Genomic DNA, 12265 nt, shown 5'->3' on the forward strand with positions numbered 1-12265 from the left:
ATCATTGAACAAATGCTGAGCTTCTTGAATAAAAACAGGAAATGCCAAAGAAACTGCGCAGGTCTGGAAGCATCTGTGGAGAAACAAAATTAATGATCTGACTGAAATGAAGGGCACTGGAAAATGATGATCTTTTATGTTGTTCACAAAATGGAAGGGGGAGTGAGTGGAAGAGATGGTGAGGGTGCCCAGAGCAAAAGGCAAAATGAATGACAGTGTTCATTCTCTGAAGTTGTTGAACTCAATGTTGAGTCCTGAAGGCTGTAAAATGCCTAAACAGAAATGAGATGCTGTTCTTTCTGCTTATGTTGGAATTTGCCTGAGGACTGAAGCAGACCTAAAACAAAAATACTAACCTGAGAGTAAAATGAGATATTGAAACAGCAAACAACAACGTCATTCTTACGGACAGAGCAGAGGAATTCCAAAATGCGGTTAACCACCCCTTAGTCGTGGCAAGGAGACCACATTTTGAACTATAAACACAATAGACTAGATTGAAAGTAGCAAAAATACATTGCTGCTTCACCCAGAAGATATCTTTGGAGCCTTGAACAGAGAGGATATAAGAGGTAAGAGTAGTGTTACACCTTCTATGATTGCACAAGAAGGTGCCATTGGGTGGTGAGGAAGTGTTGAAAGTCATAGAGGAGTGAATGAGGGTGGAAAGCTTACAAGTGGGGGAAGATGTTTTGAACGTGGCAGAAATGACAGAGACTGATCCTTTCAATGTACAGGTTGGTGGGATGGAAAACAAACATTGAAGGAAAAACAATCGCTCTGGAGGGAGGGGAAAGGTTGAGGGCAGAAGTGCAGGAAATGGATCAGACATAACTGAGAGATTGTGTGGGGAAATCCTTGGTTGAGGAAACAGAAGGAGACGTCAGAGGCATCCTGTGGAAGGTGGCATCATTACACCAGACGAGATGAAGAAATGGGTGGAAGGATTGGCATTGTCTCAGGAAGCAGTTGTGAGGAAGTATAGTCAAGGTAACTGTGGAAGTCAGTGGATTAGCAATATACATTAATGGACAGCTTATCCTCAAAAGTGATAACAGAAGTCAAAGAAAGGGAGAAACGAGTCAGAGCTGGACTAGCTGAAGGTGAGAGGACAGAAATTGAAATCAAAATTGAATATTTTGTTCCAATTCCAGATTAGAGAAGGAAGATGTCATCAGGGCACAGGAGAAAGATTTGTGGAGGCATTTCAAATAGAAGGAACATGGGAATGTACAGATAAAACACAGAGACAAACATATCTGAAACCCATGTGGATGCCCAGTGACACACTTTTGACTTGGAGGAAGTAAGACAAATTAAAGGATAAAGTATTTACAAAGTGAAAATGAGCGCAACCAGGTGAAGGAGGAGAATGGGAACGGTTTACGCCTCCTTTCAAGGGAAAAGCAGAGTATCTTCAGACCATGCTGATGGAAGATGAATGTATAGTTGGATTACTCATCCAAAATGAAGAGGAGATGGTCGTAGAGAAAAAATTGAAAATTGTGGAATTGATGTAAAGTCTCCGGAGAATCACAAATGTCAGTAGGAAGAGACTGGATGAAGGGGACAAAATAAAAGTCGATGCAGGAAGAAAAAAGTTAAGTAAGTAACAGTCTGAAACAATACATCTGCCGAGAGTCCTGTTTGTGGATATTGGAAGAAGGTAGAAGTGGACATGGTTGAAAGATTACGAGGTGAAAAACTACAGATTGAGATCTCCCATGGAAATGAGGTAAGTAAAAGTCCTGAAAGTCACAGTTTTATGCTCATTGTGAAGTCATAGCGCAGGGGAAGATTGGAGGAAGTGTCTGAGAGTTGGTTCTCAGCCTTGGCCAAGAAGAGGTTGGTGCACCAGACAACAGGTTTGATAATAAAGTCAAGGTTAATCATGAAAGAATGGAGTGCAGTGAGTTCAGAGGGAGCCAAGTTAGTGCAGGTGAAGGAAGCAGAGAAATTAAGATAGCCAATGCCATTTTGGCGGTTCTCGATGAAGTGCAGTTAGGGATCCTTCTTGAAGCTAGCTTCGCATGCATTCAGGCAAACCTCCTATAAAATTAGCTTTGATGAACTGGACTCTATCTGGAAGGCTGAAAAGTGCCTTCTTCACCAGGTTCTGTCTTCTCAACTCTCACATGGTTAATGATTTTATAAACCTCTCCAAGGTCACACTTCAACCTCCTACTCTCCAGTGAAAAATTCCCAGCCTATTTTTATAACTCAAACCCTCCATTCCCAGCAACATCCTGGTAAATATTTTCTGAACCTTGCCAATTTTTAATATCCTTCCTGTAGCAGGTCGACCAGAACTGCCCAGTACTCCAAATGTCTTTGGTACACTTGCCTTTATTGGACAGCACATTGAATATAGGAGTTGGGAGGTCATGTTGCAGCTGTACAAGACATTGGTTAGGCCACTGGAATACTGCATTCAATTCTAGTCTCCCGGCTATAGGAAAGATGTTGTGAAACTTGAAAGAGTTCAGAAAAGATGTACAAGGACGTTGCCAAGTTTGAGGGTTTGAGTTATAGGGAGAGGCTGAATAGACTGGGGCTATTTTCCCTGGAGTATCAGAGGCTGAGGGTTAACATTATAGAAGTTTATAAAATCACGAGGGACATGAATAGGGTGAATAGTCAAGGTCTTTTCCCCAGGGTAGGGGATTCTAAAACTAGAGGGCATAGGTTTAAGGTGAGACGGGTAAGATTTAAAAGGGACCTAAGGGGCAACTCTGTCACACAGAGGGTGGCGTGTGTATGAAATTAGCTGCCAAAGGAGGTGGCGGAGTCTGGTACAATGACAACATTTAAAAGGCACCTGGATGGGTATATGAATAGGAAGCGTTTAGAGGGAAGTGGACCAAATGCTGGCAAATGGGTCCAGATTAATTTAAGATATTTGGTTGACATGGATGAGTTGAACTGAAAGAACCGTACCAACATCCTGTACAAACTGAACCTGATGTCCCAACTCATATACTCAAAAGTCTGAGCAATGAAGACAAGCATGCTAAATGCCTTCTTAACCACCCTGCCTATCTGTGACACAAATTTCAAAGAATGATGTATCTGAAATTCTTGGTCCCTGTGTTCCACATCACTGTCCAGGGGCCTACCATTAATTGTATAAATCCTGTCCTTGTTAGTTCTACCACAATGCAATACCTCGCATTTACTAAATTAAACTCCATCTGCCATTCCTCAGTCCATTGACCCAATTGACCAATATCTCTTTGTAATCTTAGATAACCTTCTTCACTGTCCACTATACCATCAATCTTGGTGTTATCCGCAAATTTACTAACCATGCATCCTATACTCACATCTGAATCGTTTATATAAATGACAAACAAAAGTGGACCCATTACCAATCCCTGTGGAACACCGCTGGTCTCAGGCCTCCAGTCTGAAAAACAACCCTCCACCACCACCCTCTGTCTCCTACCATCAAGTCAATTTTGTATCCAACTGGAAAGCTCACCCTGAATCCCATGTGATCCAACTTTACTAATTAATCTACCATGCAGAACCTTGTCAACGGATTTACTAAAGTCCATATAAACATCTACCGCTCTGCCCTCATCAATCAATCTTTTTGGTTACTTACTCAAAAAACTCAATCAAGTTTGTGAGACATGATTTTCCTAACACAAGAACTGTGCTGACTATCCCCAATCAGTCCTTGTCTCTCCAAATGCTTAGAAATCCTATCTTTCAGAATCACCTCCAACAACTTACCCAATACCGATGTCAGGCTCACCTGTCTACATCCCAGGCTTCTCCTTACAGCCTTTCTTAAATAAAGGCACAACATTAGCCATCCCAGTCCTCTGGCACCTCACCTGTGGTTATAAATGATACAAATATTTCTGCTAGGGTCCTCGCAATTTCTTCACTAACATCTCACATTTGATTTTTCAGTAATTATCAGCTCATATTACATATGAACTTTTCCAGGAATCACATGTCCCTTCAAATTCTTGGTAAATTCTTTTAAAGCCAGAATGACCAATTTCATATTCCAGTCCTTGTGGCCCTTAAACATGTATTTTCACAGTTAAAGGAAAGGGAATTTATGCATGATTCATAATGGATTCCAAATTACAATTGTCCAGTTTACAAAACTGAAATTTAGCATAATAGAATTATGAATTGTGCCATTTAGCTGAGAACCAAGAGATATAAAAATGATCTTGTATATTGCCTCCACCCTACTGAACTATTCAGAGTCTGTATAATTTACTCTTCCTGCTTGAGCTTTCCTCCCTATGTCATTTTTCCAATCATCATTATTCCAACTCTCTATCCTCTTTACAACTGACATAACCTAATATTTCTCTCTGCCTTCCACTGTTTATGGCATGGAAATATAATTATAGCATAAGTTTACACTACTAAAGTGTAATCAAAGATTTATAATGAAATTGTACAGAAATAAGGTATGACTATATATCCAGGATTTGTCAGGCCATAGATGATGGGCTAGAAGGCATAGGGAAGAAAAGTTTGATGTCCTCCTCCTATCGAAATATTTCCAAAAGTGAGAATGGCAGCCTATTAACAATTAGTTTACGATGTCAGTGGTTGCCCACCCCAGCCCCACACCATACCATTGGGTACGTGAAGGTGTCCTTTTGGATTTTATTTTATTTATTAATAGGATCTGGATATTGCTGCCTGGGTCAGCATTTATTGCCCATTCCTAGGTGCCCTTGTGAAGGTGGTGTTGAAGTGCCTAATTAAACTGCTGAAGTCCATTTGCTGTAGGTTGACCCACAATGCCATTAGGGAGTACGTTTGACCAGTGGTAGAATAGTTACACCATTTTCCTCCAGTGAGTGAGGAGTCTTGTCAGGTACAAGAAGGTGTCCTCTTGGGATTGGAGGATTTATACCTCATGAAGTGAGCTCCCCAAGGTGCAACAGTTGCCTCAGAGCTGTGTTTCTGTTGCTAGAGAGATCACCCTTTGATTGCCTGGGCATTAAAAAAAATTCTTCTTGCTCCTTTGAGACCATCTCAACATCGAGACGTCTCTCCTTCCTGTAGCTTCAGAAGTGGGCGCTGCTCAGGCTACATCCACTTGGGCCAGCAGCTTCAGAGAAGCAAGGTCTATCTTTAATTGCATGTTGGTTTTGTCGGTTGCCTTTTAATGAGTCACCACTAATAAAATACCCACTGTGGGCCCACCCTTCATTCATACAGGCTCCACATTTGGTCCAAGTGGGCTTGACCACTGTCGCGCTGGGACACTGTAGGCCCAATACTGCGATCAAAACTCCGTCACCAGTGGTGTGGAACACACGCTCAAATCTATTACATTGGCATTAGCGGTCCGGAGTTAGCGAATTTCCATAACAAATAAACAGTAGTTTGTAATTTGGAGCAGACGTCCACTTTCACTGCCAATACCTCTGCCCCCCGTTCCACCACACAGCCCCCAAACAAGAGGCTGCGTGGTGACGTTTTCGCGCGCGCACGTTCGCGGCGGTGCAGCCAATGAGATTCCGAGTGAGAGCCCCGCGGCCGGGAGCGAGGCGAGGGCGAACCCCACCCCCCGGGTAAAGGGTCAGATGTGCTTCTCGTGCCGGTTCACCTTGAGCGGTGACAGTTGGATGGAGCCCGTCGCTCGGTCGTTATGAATTAGGCTGTTGTGCGCTTCACCGAGGTGACAGGGTGGTAGTGCGGGGGGGGATGACCCGTGGCCTGGTTTAAAACCTGCTCTTTGGGGCAACAAGCATCACGGAAGTAACGAGGAGCCAGACTTTGATGTCGCGGCGCCTTTTCACTGACAGCTCCGGATCGCATCAAGACAGGTCGGTAGCTCAAGTCTCGTGTTTAAAGAATAATCGAGGAAAGACAGTGAGCAAACTGGCGCCGTGAAAGCGGCTTTCGAGATATCTTCCCATCTTGTTTCTTCAGACGGCGCATGGGTTTAATGTTTAAAAGGAATCGCGTTCTTAGCCGAATAGAAAGTGAAGCCGCTGCATTGACGAGTCTGCAATCACCGGCGGCTCGACTGTTCAGTGTGTCGTCCAAATGATTTCATTTTGTTCAAACGCCCGCTGCTTCAGTGTGGGGTTATAGCTCACTCAGAGATAGTAAGAGTTGCCGATGCCGGAGTCCGAGATAACACAGTGTGGAGGAACACAGAAGGGTCCCGACCCGAAACGTCGACTTTCCTGTTCCTCTGATGCCGGGCCTGCTGTGTTCTTCCAGCTCCACACCGTGTTACCGCTGCTTCAATTTCTTTTTGGTAGAAAAGTTGACAGAAATAATCGGTTTTGGCAGCGATAGATGATGGATTGTAGCAATCATCCAGGGGAGGACTAGTCGGTTGAGAGATTTGTTTCAGAGATAGCAGGAGGGTTAGGGTTAGCGTCAGCCTTCCTGCTCCTCTGATGCTGCTTGGCCTGCTGTGTTCATCCAGCTCTACACCTTGTTATCTGAGAGATTTGTTTGCCAGGATATGGGGATACAAATAAAGAGAGTGTAACTTGCACAGTGTTGGGCCAGTCGCTCCGGACAGCATATATTCAGTGAAGGTGTAGGTGTATTTAGTGAGTGCCCACTGGAAATGTGCAGAGCCTGATGTCAGTTCGTATGCAAAGCTAATTTGAGCCGCCTCTGCCGTTTTTGAGCCGCACTTAGGTTAACGCGCTGTCTAACCTTGTGCGATATCAGCGATATTTCTAGGGGTTATGGACTATTTGCATTTTATTTCCGTGTTGTTTTATTCTAGTTATTGCTATGATTCTGTGCATGTTGGCGTTTATTCTAGAGCTGTTTCAAGTTACAAAAGTCTGTTGGAAATAGTGGAGAAGGTGCTGAAGTACTTTTTTGCTCTTGTTTCTGAAGTACTTTTTAATGAATTACCACGAGCTATATACTCCTAGACCTGGTACGGAAGTATTCCCGTTGGAGTACAACATATCTGGGAGAGTCGGTTGAGATTATGTAGTCAGTGCAAGATAACCTGTTGGGAGAGGGGAAGAAGTAGAACGGTAGAAGGTCGTCAACAGGAGTCTGTACCCGCACTAAGTTTTCGGGCAGCAATTCTTCTGCTTGAATTCCAGTGAGACATGTATTTCAGCAATGATGACTTAATTGAAATGTCTCCTGCTCAGCCTCCCAGCAGATTGAGAGAGAATTGCTTCTGGCTGAGAAGGTGATAGTGGTATTGAATTATGCTGATTCCTTCCATGCTGAAGGATTTGAAATACCTCAAAAATCTTATTCACTTATCAAATATGGTTACTGAGGCTCCCTGTACAATGTACGTTAACATAATTTCATTCCTCTTGCTAGATAGAAACAAGCAGAACTTTGCTAGAATTACAGACATCCCCTCAATGTGCACACATTTCTTATTGGGTTCTGCATGACAGCTCTGTCAGTTACTGGAACTGAAACAGATTCCACTCAGTCGATGTCCAGCTGGTGTGTGATCATTAGCATTGTCACCAGGTATCTTGATGGACTGGCTGACTAGGTCAGCAAGTGCACTGGCAGCATTGCTAGAATGGGATCATGAATGGTGGTTTTACTAAAGACTGGAGGATCACATTCTGTAGAGGTATTGTTACTCTGCAATCCCCTTTACATATTGTAATACACAATCATGATGGTGGCAGTATGAGCTTCTACTGAGGTGTCCTGACATTGGATTGCTCTGCTTGCGCTGTGATGGATGTTGTGGCATCAGCCATCAAACATTGCATTGTTGGTGGAAAGGGATTGGCTACTGCTTCCACACAGGAAAGGATGGATCAAGCTTTGTGAAAGCATGGTACTAATGTGGTACTGAACGCCTCTGTGCCACTTGACTAAGTGCCAGGTCTTTGGAAGATTTTTCAATATGTTAACATTTATTTTTATGTTGACGTTAGCTACCTTCTTTCGACTACAATATTGAATTCTTCAAACAAAAGCAAATGCTGTGGATGCTGGAAATCTGAAATAAAAACAAAAACAAAATTTTGATGAAATTTGGCAGGTCTGCCAGTGTTAACGGAAAGATTCTTGGCAGTGTGGAGGAGCAGAGGGATCTTGGGGTTCATGTCCATAGTTCCCTGAAAGCTGCCACCCAGGTGGATAGAGTCGTTAAGAAGGCGTATGGTGTGTTAGCTTTCATTAACAGAGGGATTGAGTTCAAGAGCCGTGAAGTTATGCTCCACCTATACAAAAGCCTGGTTCGGCCACATCTGGAGTATTGTCTCCAGTTCTGGTTGCCTCATTACAGGAAAGATGTGGAAGCATTGGAAAAGGTGCAGAGGAGATTTACCAGGATGTTGCATGGAATGGAGGGAAGGTCTTATGAGGAAAGGCTGAGAGAGCTAGGGCTTTTCTCTTTTTAGAATGACAAAGGATGAGAGATGACTTGGTAGAGGTGTACAAAATGATCAGAGGTATGGATAGAGTAGACAGCCAGAGACTTTTTCCTAGGGTGGAAGTAGCTATTATGAGGGGGCATACTTTTAAAGTGAGTGGAGGTAGATATAGGGGAGACGTCATTCTCTTTACTCAGAGTGTGGTAAGGGCGTGGAATGCATTGCCGGAGAGGGTAGTGGAGTTGGCCTCAATAGGGGTATTTAAGCGGCTATTAGTTGGGCATATGGATGATAGTATAAGGTAGGGGTGGAGGTTAGATAGACCTTAGGTTTAGGGTAAAAGTTAGGCACCACATACTGGGTCGAAGGGCCTGTACTGTGCTGAACTGTTCTATGTTCTATGGCAGCATGTATGGGAAGAGAAACAGTTAACCTTTTGCATCCAGTATAACTTCAGAACTATAGAAGTCCTCATCTGAGGGTTCTGGTGAAAAGTGGTGATACTCTGGAGCATTTAAATTGAAAAACATGGTCTAATTAATTTAAAGTAATTAGCCATTGGCAAAGATAATCAGAACAGCAGAACAATGCAAGCAAATTGCCAAATGTACTTGTGATGAAGAGGAAAAGTGGCAAGTTGAATTTATGGGAGTTGCTTATCACAGGATTTGTTATTATAACAAAAAAGTGTCAGTAAACTGAACTGTTCTCTTAATGCCATATACTCATTCTTGGTCCTCTGCTAACAGCATAATAAATATATTAAAGTTGCCTTTGTACTTGTGATATTTTTCTCATGTAGACCCCAAAGTAAGTCTAATCCATTTGTTAAGATGGCTTGACTTATGATTTGGAAGGCAGGTTTTTTAAAAACAAAACATCATTTGGCAGTCCATGCCAATAATTATAAATAGAAAATGCTATTAACCTTTAATTGGTACAAATTGAATTCTGCTACATCCAGTCCAGCTTATCTTTTCAGGTCAGAGGCATTGTTTGTTTACATAGGCCTGAGTATCTTGCTTTTGAGAGAATTGACTCACCAATTGTATGTTTACCTTTTTAAAATAACAACATAACCTGGGAATGTAACAATAATATCACCCATGCTTTCTGCTGGATACTTGTCTTTTTCATGCATTTCTTCAGTCTTTCTGACCATTAGTACTTGACGGCACCCAGTGAATCATTATTTACAACTTATGATAACTGAAGACGCAACAAAAAAGTCCATGAATATTAGAATTGAAGTTAATAATTGGTCAAGAATCAATTGTTTGTTGAAAGTAGTTTCAAACTTCTTTTTACATTTTGAAATGTTTTTGTGATTTCATTCCAGGGCTCCGACACTAATTTTTACTCTTGCCCTTTAGCCCTGGATTCCCCAACCAACAGAAATAGTTCCTTTCTATCTATCCTCTCTGCTTTCCTTAATATTTTGAAAACTGTAATCAAATCACCTTTCATCAATTGATGCGTAAGTGAATTGGAATTGCATATTCTACTCTACAGTATAAAAGCAGGTGATTGTCAAATGAGCAATTGCTCCCAATTTGGTCAAACATGCTTTAGTTAATCAAATATTTTGTGCAATCTGAAACACAGTATTCTTCTAGCATTCTTATATTACCTGTGACAAGTCTGTCCTTTCATGGGTTAGGTTGGCTATTGTCAGTGTGGCAAGGTCCCAAATTTATTCGATTGCTTAGTTCAATCTGTAAAACTTACTTTGTACTCAGTACACAAATTTCAGAAAGACACTTTTTTTTTGGATCCACGACATAGTAAGAACTGTAGGTGCTGGAGTCGGAGATAACAGTGTGGAGCTGGAGGAACACAACTTTTGGATCCAAAATTGGCTTAATGGCAGGAGACAGAGGGTGGTGGTAGAAGGCTGTTTGTGTTACTGGAGGTGTACCATGGGGATCAGTGCTGGGTCCCACATTGTTCTTGATATATCTAAATGACTTTAGATGAAAATGTGGGGCTGGTGATAAGTAAGTTTGAAGATAATGCAAAGATTGGCCAGGGTGGTTGACAGTGAGGAAAATGGCGATTTATAAATGGATTGGTCAGACGGGCAGATCAGTGGCAGACTGAATTCTACCCTGTTAATTGTGAGGTGATGCATTTTGGAAAAAGTAACAAGACAAGGGAGCAGGGGACCAGGAAGCTCAGGACAAAAAAGATCTTGGGGTGTTAGTCCACAGGTGGCAGGCCTGGTTTGTCGGATTGTGAAGAGTGCCTATGGGACACTTGCTTTATTAGTTAAGACATAGATTATAAGAGTACGGAGGTTATATTGAAACTGTAGAGGACTTTGTATAGGCGACAGCTGGAGTACTGTGCAGTTCTGATCTCCACACTAGAGGTGTCCTGTGATTGCACTGAGGGATTGCAGAGGAGATTCACCACAATGTTGCCTGGGATAGAGTGCTTTATCTTTGAAGGTTGACTGGATAAGCTTGGGTTATTTTCTTTGGAGAAGAGAAGGTTGAGGGGGCACCTGACAGATGTGGATAATATTATGAGGGCATTGACGGTGAGAAGAAAGCAGCTGTTCCCCTAAGTCAAAGAGGCAATGACATGGGGACATGATTTTAAGGTGAAAGGCAGGACATTTTAGAGCCGATTTAAGGAAAACATTTTAACCAGAGGTTGGTTGGGGTTGTGAATGCACTGCTTGGGAGAGTAGTTGAGGTGGCTAACCTCGTATCTTTTTAAAAAAAAGTACTTGGATGAGCACTTGAAATGTCATAATATGTCAGTGGGCCTAGTGCTGAAAAGTGGGACTGGTGTAGATGTAGTATAGATTTGGCAGTACAGACTTAATGAGAAGAGAAAAGTTCATCAATCACTTGGTAGTTTTTCAAAGTTTGCCACTAAATTGGTTCTTTTATATATTTATATTTAGTTACTGGTACTTTTATGGATACTGTAAACAAATTTAATTAAAAGTATCCTGCTAGTTCAATTTAGTAAGGCTTCAAAGAGTTGAAGTGCATGTGGAACATCTGCTGTGATGAGATTCACCACTACCCCAATAAAGGAAGAAGATAGAAGAAAATGACAATGCATTGCAGTTGAGCTGTTTCAGTTTTTCTTTAAACACCTGGTTGGAGGTGTGATACATTTTTTTTTCAATAACGAGTAATTTGTGCAGTTTTAGCAGCCTGTTGCAGAAAAAAAATGCTGAATCTATATAGGGTATATAAGCATAGGTACATTAGGATGTTGCTGGGAAATAGGAACTCCGCTTTGAGAAAGCCACTTGAGATTCTAGGATTCTTTATACTGGAGAAGAGCAGGCTAAAAGCACACTTTAAAATTATGAAGAGTTTGTGACCTGGATAGTTGTGTGTCAGTTTAAAATCTTCCAGAAGAGAAAATGGAAAGATAAGTTAATTTAGGTGAGAAAAGGGGATAATATTTTGAAGCATTTAGGATGCAGGGCTTTTGTCAATGGAAATTTAGTGTTGATGACATCACCACAATAGGTTGAAGACTCTCAATGCTGTGACCTTGTATATTTCTGTGATTCTGACTGCTGCCTTTCATCGGAGCTATAGTTAGTGCTGATCTAGATTTAACATGTCTCCTTATGTGGCAACAGTCTGGAAGTTATTCAGATGTCACTTCTAACATCAGTTATAGTGTCAATACTTTTGAACTCATACATTAGGTCTATATGAGATCAGCTGCAATGGTTAAAAATAAATTGGAAAATGACATATTTTGGGTCATTTGACATGTGATTTAACCAAGCTCTGACGCAAATATCAACATGATTGATTTGGTGAGGATAGCCCAGTGGCTATGGCAAGTTGAATTCAGTAATTTTAGAGGTTTTATGGACAGGCATCAGAAAATAATTGACTGTCACTATTTAGTCATTTTAAAGAACATAGTTAACTGGTTTGCTTCTGGCCTTGAGGGAA

General features: G+C 41.7%; 1 protein-coding gene across 3 annotated transcripts in view; it reads left to right on the forward strand.

Annotated features, from left to right (window-relative positions):
- Positions 1–5539: 5539 nt before the first annotated feature.
- Positions 5540–12265, forward strand: part of LOC109910639 (glycoprotein-N-acetylgalactosamine 3-beta-galactosyltransferase 1) — a 31028-nt gene continuing 24302 nt past the window's right edge. For all 3 annotated transcript variants that reach the window (XR_007265100.1, XM_048613960.1, XM_020509854.2), the window contains exon 1: positions 5540–5813. The gene's annotated coding sequence lies outside the window, so the exon portion shown is untranslated. The remainder of the gene's footprint in view (positions 5814–12265) is intronic.

Source organism: Rhincodon typus, chromosome 2, assembly GCF_021869965.1.
Source record: "Rhincodon typus isolate 14 chromosome 2, sRhiTyp1.1, whole genome shotgun sequence".
NCBI classification, from domain to species: domain Eukaryota; kingdom Metazoa; phylum Chordata; class Chondrichthyes; order Orectolobiformes; family Rhincodontidae; genus Rhincodon; species Rhincodon typus.